The sequence below is a fragment of the Crocuta crocuta genome, unplaced genomic scaffold (genome assembly GCF_008692635.1).
Source record: "Crocuta crocuta isolate KB4526 unplaced genomic scaffold, BGI_CrCroc_1.0 scaffold14, whole genome shotgun sequence".
In the NCBI taxonomy this organism is placed as follows: domain Eukaryota; kingdom Metazoa; phylum Chordata; class Mammalia; order Carnivora; family Hyaenidae; genus Crocuta; species Crocuta crocuta.
This window is the reverse complement of record NW_027530209.1, coordinates 615,082-627,012: the sequence shown is the minus strand read 5'-3', so window position 1 is coordinate 627,012 and position 11,931 is coordinate 615,082. Positions and strand designations below refer to the sequence as shown.

Sequence of the window (11,931 nt, the reverse complement as noted above, 5' to 3'; positions counted from 1 at the left end):
GAGAGCCTGGAGTCTGTTTCAATCTGTGACTCCCTCTCTCTCTGACCCTCCCCTGCTCACGCTGTCTCTCTCTCTCTCTCCTAGAAATAAATAAAACATTAAAAATTTAAAAAAAAAAAAAAGATCCCAGAGAATTCCCTCTCTGTGTGAAGACACAGAAAGAAGACAGCTGTCTAAGAACCAGAAGGTGGGCTCTCAACCAGACAGTGAACCTGCCAGGACCTTGACCTTGGACTTCCCCACCTCCAGAACTGTGAGAAATAGATTTCTGTTGTTTATAAAACTCCCAGTGTATAGTATTCTGTTATAGCAGCCCAAACAGACTAAGACAAACTCAGGAAATGTGCATTTTCTCCAGGACCTTTCCAAACCTATGGCATCAGAAAATTCTGTGAAAGGTCCTAAGAATCTTTATCTTTAAACTCAACTTAGTGACTCTTATGGCCAGAGAAATTTGGAAACCCTGCTTTATTTAGAAATACAGTAAGTCTTAGTTGAGGTTAATTATTGTCTTTGATCTTTACGCCAAACACAATTCCATGAGCATTAACTTGACATTAAAATGCCTAAACTCCAGTCTCGTTAATTACCATCTGAGCGGTTTAGGCGTAGTACAGTATTTCCCAAATTCATCGGCAAATTAGTTTCACAGGGGCTCTTTTTAAAATGCCAAAAGCTGGGTCATACCCAGACAAATTAAATCTCATTCTCTAAGGCTATGACACAGGCATTAGTATTTTTTGACTCATATATACTAGTAAATTAGTATTTATTTCCTAACATGCACACAAGTTTGGGAACCACTAGACTAATCATTTACCCTGTCTAAGCCTGTGTCTTTATGAGTAAAATATAGACAATAACTCTCATTCTAAAATGTTGTTGGCAATTAATCTAATTAATGCATGTGAATATATCTTATAAATGATAAAACACTATATATACCTAATGCATTATATTTAAGACTTCAAAGTTTTTTGTTTTTTTTTTTTGGCTCCTAGGTATTTTGAATAAAGGTTAACAAATTTGCAGATAAGAATTTTTATATTTTCTGTATACTAACTTTTTTTATGCATATGATTGTGATTGTCAATTCAACAGTTTAGTTTGATAGATTCAGCTTGCAAAGGAATCCACCCTTCAAAAAGCTGTCCTTAGAATTTAGGTATATTTCTAACAGGTGGCAGTAGTGTATCTGTGGTCCTGGTTTAAAGCTGTGGTTCTCAGCTCTCACTGCAAATCAAAATCTTTCTTGGCTTGGGTTTATCCCCAAAGATTTTGATTCAGTAGGTCTGAGTGGGACTCTAGCATCTGTAGGTTTATCAAGATCAACATGTCATTCTAGTGACTTGTTGCTAACCATGGTGAGTTTGTTACTTCTGTTTAGGCCTTCTGTTCTCTCTACTAGATTTAGTCATAAATGTTCTACTTTTTTCAATGATAGAAATATATCTTCATCATGTAAAGCAGAAAACCATTTTAGAATAGCTTAAAAAATATTTGAATCCATATGGATACAATTTCTTATTACTACTACCATTCAGTCTTTATTATATAATCTTACAATTTTTATTTAAAATATGTCCTGGCCTTCTTGATATATAAGCAAACCTTCCCAATGTCTGTGATCACCATTTACCTTTTTAAAAAGTCATAAGGGGCACCCGGGTGGCTTAGTCGGTTAAGCGTCCGACTTTCGCTTAGGTCACGATCTTGCGGTTTGTGGGTTCGAGCCCCGCGTCGGGCTCTGTGCTGACTGCCAGCTCAGAGCCTGGAGCCTGTTTCAGAGTCTGTGACTCCCTCTCTCTCTGACCCTTCCCTGCTCACGCTGTCTCTCTCTCTCTCTCTCTCTCCTAGAAATAAATAAAACATTAAAAAAAATTTTTTTTAAGAAGTCAGAAAATGTATGGCTCTCCTGCTGGTCTGGAATCTGTCTCTCTGGGGCATTGGTTCTTAAACTTCAGTGGGCACGTGGAAGACTAAGAATCTCATTAACAGTGTACACCCCATCCAGATCTAATGAATTAACCTTTGGCTTGAGTTCCAGGAGACTGAATTTTAAGTTATCTCCCTCTGTTATGGTGATGCACACTAAATTTTGAGAACTGTTGGCTCTATGGAATCAGAGGCTGGGGGATGGGTAGCTTTGGTAAGGTAGAGAATACTAAGGGAGGCCTCGCAGCATCCAGTGGCAAAACTCTGGAAGGAATTTTGTGTTCTCTTCTTTCCTTCCTCTGCCTCATTTTAGTACAAGTAGTGGTAAGTGATTTAGTTGTTATTCAGTGACTCTAAGGAGAGTCACCAGGCATTGGTTGGTAATGATCCACAACCTCTGGAGTTCCCCAAGTGAAATTGGAAATTGACCCTCGTATATGGAGGCCAAGAAGAGACTGAGGAAAGGGGCAGACTACTCCAGATTGGTAGGTAACAGTTTTAATAAGCAACGAAACTTACATATGAGGCTTGTCTCGGGTGACAGCAAGAAAAGTAAATCTTTACACCCACCTACCAGAATTTTGAGTATATATAGAGACCGTCAATGGATTCAGTCACATATACCATCCAGATAGGCTCAGCACACTGCTCTCTCAAGGCCATGTCCTTGAAATGGCTCCCACTATGGGAATGGTGGGAAAAATTTACATTCCAAAGATGGGAGGGGGTAAGGAGGCTGAGATTTCCTGGGTCCAGCTCCTAGGTCTACTGGTGGTCATGTCCTCTTCATGACTTCCTCCAATAGTTAATAAATTTGTAGCAGTAAGTCCTATCAATTTTTGTTGCCAATCCATGTATGGAGACTGCTTTGGGGAAGATGCAGCAAACACTGTTTTTGTATTGAGGAAATACTCCTCTTCCTTCTCTTTTTCTTTTCTTTTTCTTTCTTTCTTTTTTTTTTTTTTAACACGGGGGGTGAATAGCACTAATTGGAAAGGTAATGGGGTAGAGAGGAGGAGTGACACAGAAGAAAGTCCCATTTTCTCCTTGGAGTGGTTGTAACATGTTCCAGATGTACTCCACTTTCCTTTCCTTTTCCAACTTGACTTTTTCCCATCTAGTATCTTTTTTCCTTGGTTTGTTGGATTGTGGTCTGCTCTTGATGAAACACCATCAAGAACAGATCTGGGCACTACCACCACCACCACCAACAAAAAACCCTGTATCTGAAATCACTCAACTAGTCTTTAAATTGCACTTATAATTCACTTGAGTTATTTTTACTGTTATGTATAATTGTATTTGACCCATATTTTGTTTCATGACTATGGTTCTATTTCTGTTTGCTTTCATTTACTAGCATTTTATACATCCTAGGGCTTCATTTGCCTTTGATTTCAGATAAATTGCGTACTTTCGGCAAAACAAGCAGTAAATGATTTTCTACCAAAATATGTTGGATTGGTATGAGTATGTGATAAGGATGGATCATTGGATTTTCGTATTTGATATTTTATGTCTTAAAGAAACTTGTGACTTGTTAATCAATTTTTATGTTACATCAGTATTGAATAAGTATTAGCCTCAGCAGAACTTGAAGCCAATAGTCTTAAGATGACTTTCAAAAAAGTTAGCTTTATAATAAAAGCAGGCAAATTGATTAATCTCTTTCAGAATCTTTGCAGCTCTCTGTCCACTTCCCATCTACTTCCTGCTCCCATAGGTAAGTTGTATTCTTTATTGTGATTTGAAAAGGACTAACCACAACAGCCAGATCAGTGGTATTTAAATAAGAGCTATAATCTTAGCTGTGCCGTCTTTACCTTTGTTTAAACAGTATTACTTCTCACACAAGTTATGGCAATTGCCCTTTTCTTCTGGAAGGAAACTTCCCCTCTAATCCATTCTCTAGCCTGAGCCTAAGGTCCTCTTTCTCAAGTACAAATTTAATTTCTCACTTTTGCTTAGATTTTCTGTCAGTCCCTTGTACAGTGGTTACCAGAACCTGTTCTTCTGTCCATTCAGAACTACTCCTTTATTCATCAAAATTAAGTGGGGTTCTTATATTTAATATTAGGAGAAATAATTATGTGCCAGTTATTCCTGGGGAGTGAAAGCTAAGAGAGAAGCTCAAGAGCTGTCAATGGTCATGTTTCCACCATGTGCAGGAATCCAGTCAATAGTGAGAAAGGATGAAGCCCCGTCCATAGAAAGAGGAAGAGATGAGAGATAGGGAGCAATCTGCTGGTGGTATTCAAAGCCCTGATTCAAATTGTCCCCAATCCTTGTCCTTCCAGAAGCTGATTGTCCTTAATTTTGTCCTTCCAGAAGCTGGTTGTTCCAACCCTCCTTGCATCACATGAAACAGCCCAGGACATTCCTGTATGGTCCCTGCTTTTACCTAAACCAGTTAGAAATAGGGTTTCATCACTTGCAAACAAAGGCTCTAGATGAGAATAGCCTGTAAGGCCTTTCATGGTATGGCCCCAAGCTTCTCAATTCCATCTTCACAAAACCCTCAGGAAGATACTTAGCCGCAGGTACAGAACACTGACCAATAGATTTAAATAATAAAGACATTCCTTTCTCTTTCATACCAAGAAATGTAGACAAAGACAAAGATGATTCCAGGGATGGTTTATCAGTTTGACCAAATGATAATGCTTTAGTCAGCTCTGCAGTTCTTGGGGTCTTTTCCTTGATCAAAGACAAAGCAACTCCAGACAGTCTTTAAGACCTCTGTGAGTATCCCAGATTAAGGAGAAAGGCGGCAATAGCCTTCTCCTTGGGAGGGTCTGTTTTGAGCCTGGAAGGGAAGCTTCAGCTGACTTCTCATTGGATCTCATTGGCCAGAACTGGGTCACATGCCCAACCCCAGACTCAGAATTGTGAAGTGAAAATTACCTTGAAGTTACCATTCCCTAACCGTCCTTACTTTGATGGATCTGTGCCAATTATATGAGGTTCAGTTAGTTAGCAGAGAAAGGAGAGTGGAACTGTAGCATAGCCAAGGAACCATGTCTATCACACATAGATTTCCATTACCCTCCCTGTCCTTCTACAGCCACCGTTACTACCACTACCCCAATTTAAGAGCCAGGCTTACCAAACTGCCTTCAGCCAGACATACTGTGCTTTCTGTGGTTTCTTTGGCATCTGTGGGCCTTTGCACATAACGTTTGCTCTGCTCAGAACTCATTCTCCATCCTTCATTTAGTAGTGTCTTGGTTTCTTGGCTCCTTCTCCCTTCAGGGCTCAGCTTAGATATCACTTCCTATGGAAAGTCTTCGTTGACCCCAGTTCCACAGCACCCTCCTAACAGGCCTGTCATAGGACCTGTCAGACCATAGGGTAATTTTCTACTTGTATATCTTCTACTAGACCATAAACTCGTGGATGGCTTATTGACTGGGTCTTATATCTCTATGGACTCACATAGAGCCTGCACATAGTAGATGATCACTAAATACTTGTAGAAGTAAAAGAACTGAAGCTTTTTTTTTTTTTTTGAGTGCACTCAAAATCAACTTGTGTTAAAATTGCTTGAAAAGGCTCATAAGAACATAGGTGTTAATTTGTTTCTGATTTTTGTTAAAGGGAATAGACAAAAGAGTGGTTTGTTAAAAAAATTCCTGATGGACCTTTGCATTTAAAAGTCATGCCTGTGATGGCTTTGAAAGAGTGTGGCAAAGGATGACTTCCCACTTAGTCAGGGCAATATTCATTCTGTTTATCTCACATGGATTCCAAGATTCTAAGAGCTCTTGAATGGTCCTTATGTGGTGTTTCTTTTTTTAATTTATTTTTATTTTTTAAATGTTTTTATTTATTTTTGAGACAGAGGGAGAACATGAGCAGGGTAGGGGCAGAGAGAGAGGGAGACACAAAATCTGAAGCAGGTGCCAGGCTCTGAGCTGTTAGCACAGAGCCCAATGTGGGGCTTAAACCCACAAACTGTGAGATGTGACCTGAGTGGAAGTCGGACGCTTAACTGACTGAGCCACCCAGGCACCCCTTACTTGGTTTTTCAAATGGGCAGATTTCTGCATATGGATTCATAACATAGAAACTAAATGTAGCTAAGTAATGAACTTACTTCCTTACTTGAATTTTATAAGATGCTATTTTACTCTGACACTTCTTGCTCCCATTTTATTATGAAAAAGCAATGTGACATGACAAAGCATTTTCTATCCTTTTTGTCCATAGATAAACTTTAAATGAGGAAGGAAAGAATTAAATTAAGAGAAAAATAATCACCACGTTTGATTAATATAATAGAGCAGCACTTTGAAATCTTAGCATTTTGAAGTTAAACATTGAGTTTGTAATTTGTAAGAGGGAATAAAACATTCATTTACAAATTTTTAAAGAGAATTTGCCAGGTACAGTGAGTTGAGGCCTCTTTGGATTTTAGACATAGTATTGCCACTTTTGGGTGTCACATGCTGACACCCAAAAGCTGCCAGTTTGGAGAAGGGCCCAAAGTAAAAGGGGGCTTCCCGATAAACTCAGACTGCAGTCACATGAGCTAGTGGATCCAGTGCTGCTGGAAGAGTCTGTGGCCCATCCAAAAGCTGCATGGAGTCCCTGGCAAACCCCAACAAGACCAAAGGAGACCCTTTGTGTTTGGGAAAATGCAAAGGCTTCTTTAGCAGATGACCCTTCATTTTGAGAAATGACTCCTGGCTTGTGGCTAGACTCATGTAGTGACTAAATCATTCCCCCATCTGGCATAACACAGCCTTGGTACCTTGACGCCTGACATGAAATGGTGCTGTCTCAGACACTCAGCCATAAAGCCAGCCATTCCCAGCAGTACTCCACATCAAGTAGATTAAGAAAGAAGAGAAACTTGTGAAGCTAAGCCTCTGAGAAGCCTGAAGACACAGATAAATTATATGAACAGGCAGTTGTACTCTTATGTTACTTTCTTCCTTAAACCTCATGGGGAGTTTCCTACACCTGGTGGATCAGGGATAGAGTAACTTGAGCCTGCTGTACAGATGGTTTTGCATGATATGCTGGCACCAGACAGATGAGAGGAAGTGCTGCTGTTCTTCAGGGTGGCCCAGCACTACAATTGAGAAGGAAAATGCTTACAAGAGTTAAATTTTTGAGCAGAAATTTTATTGTCCTCTGTGCCTAGAAGGAAATATTTTAGTGTCTACTTTACCTGAGGTCAAGATCTACAGTAATTATTGAGCTAATTATTTAACCCAAAGGTAACTTCCAAAATCTGCAACATGCAAAGCTATTGGAATCTAGCGTTGACACTGAGGCTAAACACCCCATGTAGTGCCAGACATTTACCCTTTCATTGCTGAATGATGAAGAGGTCAAAGATGTCTCTGAGGGAAGGGCCAGAGTGACTTGGGCAATGATTACTGAGGCAGGTACCTTCAGATGCTTACAATATTTTAGAGCTGGTTAAGACTGAATGAATACAGACTGGGTAATTTTTAGTCCTGATCTGGGTCTATGGTCAAGGATTTGGAAGGGTCAAGATTGGAGAACTGATAGCAATGAGATTTTAGGGAAGGGTGGATGGACCATTCAGAATGGGCCCAGAGTAAGAATATGTGTGTCTATGTGAATGCTCACTCAGAGGCTATCATCTCAGAAGAGATTCTGAATAACAGGAGAAGAAAAATGATTCCTTTTGTGGGAGTCAGTCATCTTCCTCCTCAAGCCAGTCTATTGGTTCGTGGGAAAACTCAGTATTTAACTTCAGAACAAGACTGATCATATATTGTTAGCAACAGTGACTACAAGTAAACTTTTAGGGGACCTGGTCTACTATGCTGTGGTAGATAAATTATTTTGAGTTAGACAGGCCCCTTCATCATAGAAGAGCAACAACTTATCATCACTGCCACAGTCTTTCTGGATTTGGATTTTCTTTCCCTGGTAACATGCCTCTGAAGCATCATGGGATTCCATACATAGTTTTTAATTGATGAATTCATACACTGCTGACCAGGCAATAGGCTACTAACTGCCTGGCCTTACTGTATAAATATCCTGTCATCCTGATGAAGCTAGGCCTCACTGAAAGGACTTACTGGAAATTTAACCATAACACCATCTAAGTTGTAGTACCTTGTGATATTGGTATGCTGTTGGTATTGGTATAGGATATGTGATATAGGTATGTGATATTGGTATAGGATATAGAACATGAGTGGAACCAGCGACCAATACATCTGATATCGTTTTCACAGCTAGAATGCAACCTAGGACCTGGAGGTGAAGACATTTCTTTTTTTTTTTAATTATTTTTTTAAGTTTACTTATTTTGAGACACACACACACACACACACACACACACACACACGCATGCATGCAGGGGAGGGGCAGAGAGAGAATCCCAAGCAGACTTCACACTGTCAGCACAGAGCCTGACACAGAGCTCGATACCATGAACTGTGAGATCATGACCCGAGCTGAAATCAAGAGTCAGACACTTAAATGACTGAACCATCCAGGGACCCCAGGGTGGAGACATTTTCAACAATTACACCCACTCTTTCACTTTCAGAATTTTTGTTTTCTTTAACTCTTTTGGCCTAAGTAATTCAGTACTTAATGGAAGAACATTTCATCCCAAGGGTTAAAAAATGTAGGTTTTTCTTGAATTAGGAGCTGAGACTACCACCGGGGCATGTTGGATTCTTTGTGCAATCAGGGCAAAGATCCTTGGCAAGCTGTGATGTTGGCTGAAATCCAGGAGAACTTGGAACAAGCAGAAGAGGAATCTATCTCATATGTCAGCAGCAGTCTTGTGAATGCCTGCAGAATGGAAGACTGCAGCTTGCACCAGCATTTCCTTGCTAAGTATGCTATTTATTCTCATGTTTCCTTCTAAAATGAGAATTATAATAATTATTTTTTTCTTTTCTTTCCTCTTTCTTTCTTCCAGGGGTATATAATGTTTTCCAGGTAATGGTTCAATTTATCATGTAATCCATAGGCTGTAGAATGAAATGGGATTTTGACAGAATTGAAGAGGAATGGACATAACTCAGAGGTCCTGGACCTGAAGGCTGACATCTCCCTTCTGTGTGCAGTGGCTGGAAATAACTTTGGTTGTTCCCCTTTGCAGTAGTGTGGGATTTAGTTGGATCATGTGTTATGAATGGTTTTTTGGGATATAGAGAAAAAAGGATGTGTTTGTATGAGTATGTGTGTGTGTGTGTGTGTGTGTGTGTGTGTGTGTGTGTGTGTTTTGGGCAATCAGAAGGTGAATTGTAGTACATTGCTTTGGGTAGCCATATGGTCCACTATGGGTTTCTCCTCTCTCAGAGAGATTATTCCTTTGCACATAGACATATGCTGCAGGAGATTACATCTGTGCTATCTGAGTCTGTTTACGTGGCCACCAGTACCTGTCTAGAGTGGTCCCCTGACTATGTTCTGCATCCCAATTATTAAAATTTGAAATGGTGAGACAGAGCAATGAGATGCCATGATCCAAGTCATGTTACTGGTGAATTGTAGAGAAAGATTTGTAAACTCCTTGAGGCCTTGGAGCCTCCCCACTTCTTGTCCTTTTGAGACTTTGCCCTTCACTCCTTCCTTAGATTTCATGAAACATTCTAGAATGCTTCCCATAATCTTCCCTTTTTGATTAAGTTAGCCAGAGTTGTTTTATTTTTCTTATAATCAGAAGACATTAGTTAACTAATACAGAAAGCAAGGACGATCTATGTATATAGTGATCCTACATGGAGTTGCTCAATTTTAACTAAAAATCACCTCTAAGTATTTGTGAAAAAGAAAGCTACAGGAAGAAAAGAAGACTTCTAATCTCTTCCCTCATAGGGTTACACTACACTCTCTCTCTCTCTCTTTTCTTACATCTCTGGGGAAAAACCCAGTGTTAATTACTGGAAAATTATATTTATTTGTTTAAGCTAAAATTTGGATCTACAGAGGACATGGCATGGGGAAGGATGGAAACTAGCCATCTGGAATGACCAGTGCTTTACAGGAACCCTAGTGTAGTTAGTCTAGAGAGAGAATGAAGTTGAATGGGCAGGAAGTAAAGATATAATAGCTCTCCCGTATCTGTGTTTCCCTTCGGTGGTTTTAGCACCCAAGGTCCACTGTGTGGCCCTGGAGGGAGATGATCCTCCTTTGGACATGTGGTCAGGAGGGCTTTAGTGCACCAACACTGTGTCATGATGCCTACATCATTCACCTCACTTCATGTCCTCATGCAGACATTTTATCATCCAACGTCATCACAAGAAGGGTGAGTACAGTACCATATGATATTTTGAGAGAGAGAGAGGAACCACATTCACGTAACTTTTATTGCAGTATATTATTATAATGGTTCTCTTTTATCATTAGTTACTGTTGTTAATATCTTACTCTACCTAATTTATAAAAAAAATTTTAATGTTTATTTACTTTTGAGAAAGAGACAGAGTACGAGCAGAGGAGGGGCAGAGAGGGAGGCATATAATCTGAAGCAGCCTCCAGGCTCTGAGGTGTCAGCACAGAGCCTGACACGGGGCTCAAACTCATGAACTGAGAGATCATGGCCTAAGCCCAAGTCAGATGCTTAACCAACTGAGCCACTCAGGCACCCCATTTACTCTACCTAATTTATAAATTAAACTTCATCATAGGTATGTATGTATAGGAGTAAACATAGTAGAGTTAGGGTTCAGTACTATCCTCAGTGGCATTGGGGGTCTTGGAATATATGCCCTGTGGATAAGGAAGGCTACTGTACATAGGCTTAGAGTAATGGCAACACAAACGTAAATACAGCAGCTAGATCAAGTCCCGCAATGTTAACTTCCTCTTATTTGTACTGTTTTCCTCATCTCCCTGCTGCTGGGACAAAGACAGATGTGGTAGTCATTACAGGCCATAAAAAAACTTGCCAAATAAACACAATTATATATTGGCAGGTGGCTTTAGAAATATTGTTCAATAATGTCACCTCTTCCTGTTTATTTTCATATAGTGCCCCTTTTGGCTTTCTCCTCATTGAAATCAGATACGCTCTGTTATATATTAATGTAGCATTTCTCAAAGTTTAGCAACCCTGACAATTACCTAAGGGGTGTTAGTTAAAATGCAGATTCTGAGCCTGCCTCTCAGAAGTTTGAAGTTATTAGGTTTAAGGTAGGATCCAGGAATGTCTACTTCTAGTAAGAACCAGGATTTAAAATTTTTTAATTTTTTTTGTTTGAGAGAGACTGAGCGAGCAAGAGCAAGAGAGTGAGAGAGAGAGAGAGAGCACAAGTTGGGGAGGTGCAGAAAGAGAGGGACACACAGAATCCGAAGCAGTTCCAGGCTCTGAGCTATCAGCAAGCACAGAGCCTGATGCAGGACCCAAACTCACAAACCATGAGATTATAGCCTGAGCCAATATTGGATGCTTAACTGACTGACCTACCCAGGTGCCCCAAGAACCAGGATTTTTAAATGTATTTGGTCATTGCTTAACCATAAAAATTATTTGTCTAACTAAGACACTTCTGAGTGAAGTGCGTTGCTACTAATAATTAGTCTGTAAGGACAGGTGCAAACCAGCACTATCCCAGGCAATCCATGACATTGCCAGTAATTCATCACATTTGAGAATCACTGCTAAGTGAAAATAAATTTCTTGCATAGTAACCCAAACATCACAATAAAACTGATTGTAGTATAAATGTCTTGTTATATATGAGAAATTTTAGACCTCAAGAAAAAAATAGATGGAAGTCCATATATTTTTCAGATGTCTGCCTGCTGTACCCCAGAAAATTCATATAACCTTTGGTAGACTTGTCTGCCCAATGATTTTGAGATAGTTCAAGTACTTTTAAATCACAAAAATTCTTTTTGTTTTCTTCTTCCCTTACCCTTTCCATCTGTCCATCCTTTCCTTCTTTGTCTTCCTTCCCTCACCCATTTATTTACTAGATATTCGTTGAGCAATCCAGAAGACTGAGAAAGTCAGAGGCTAGAAGAACACAGCCATGGGCCTTC

The 11,931-nt window shown here is 39.8% G+C and overlaps 1 long non-coding RNA gene across 3 annotated transcripts in view; it reads left to right on the top strand.

The window, feature by feature from the left end:
• The window catches only part of LOC144232510 (uncharacterized), a 27,323-nt gene extending 15,398 nt beyond the window's left edge, over nucleotides 1-11,925 (top strand). The window contains exons 4-8 of one of the 3 annotated variants that reach the window (XR_013335420.1): nucleotides 85-253; nucleotides 3,610-3,658; nucleotides 8,578-8,772; nucleotides 10,031-10,192; nucleotides 11,866-11,925. This is a non-coding gene — a long non-coding RNA (uncharacterized LOC144232510). The remainder of the gene's footprint in view (nucleotides 1-84; nucleotides 254-3,609; nucleotides 3,659-8,577; nucleotides 8,773-10,030; nucleotides 10,193-11,865) is intronic. The other 2 variants (XR_013335422.1, XR_013335421.1) reach the window with 2 other exon arrangements.
• The last annotated feature ends 6 nt before the right edge of the window (nucleotides 11,926-11,931 follow it).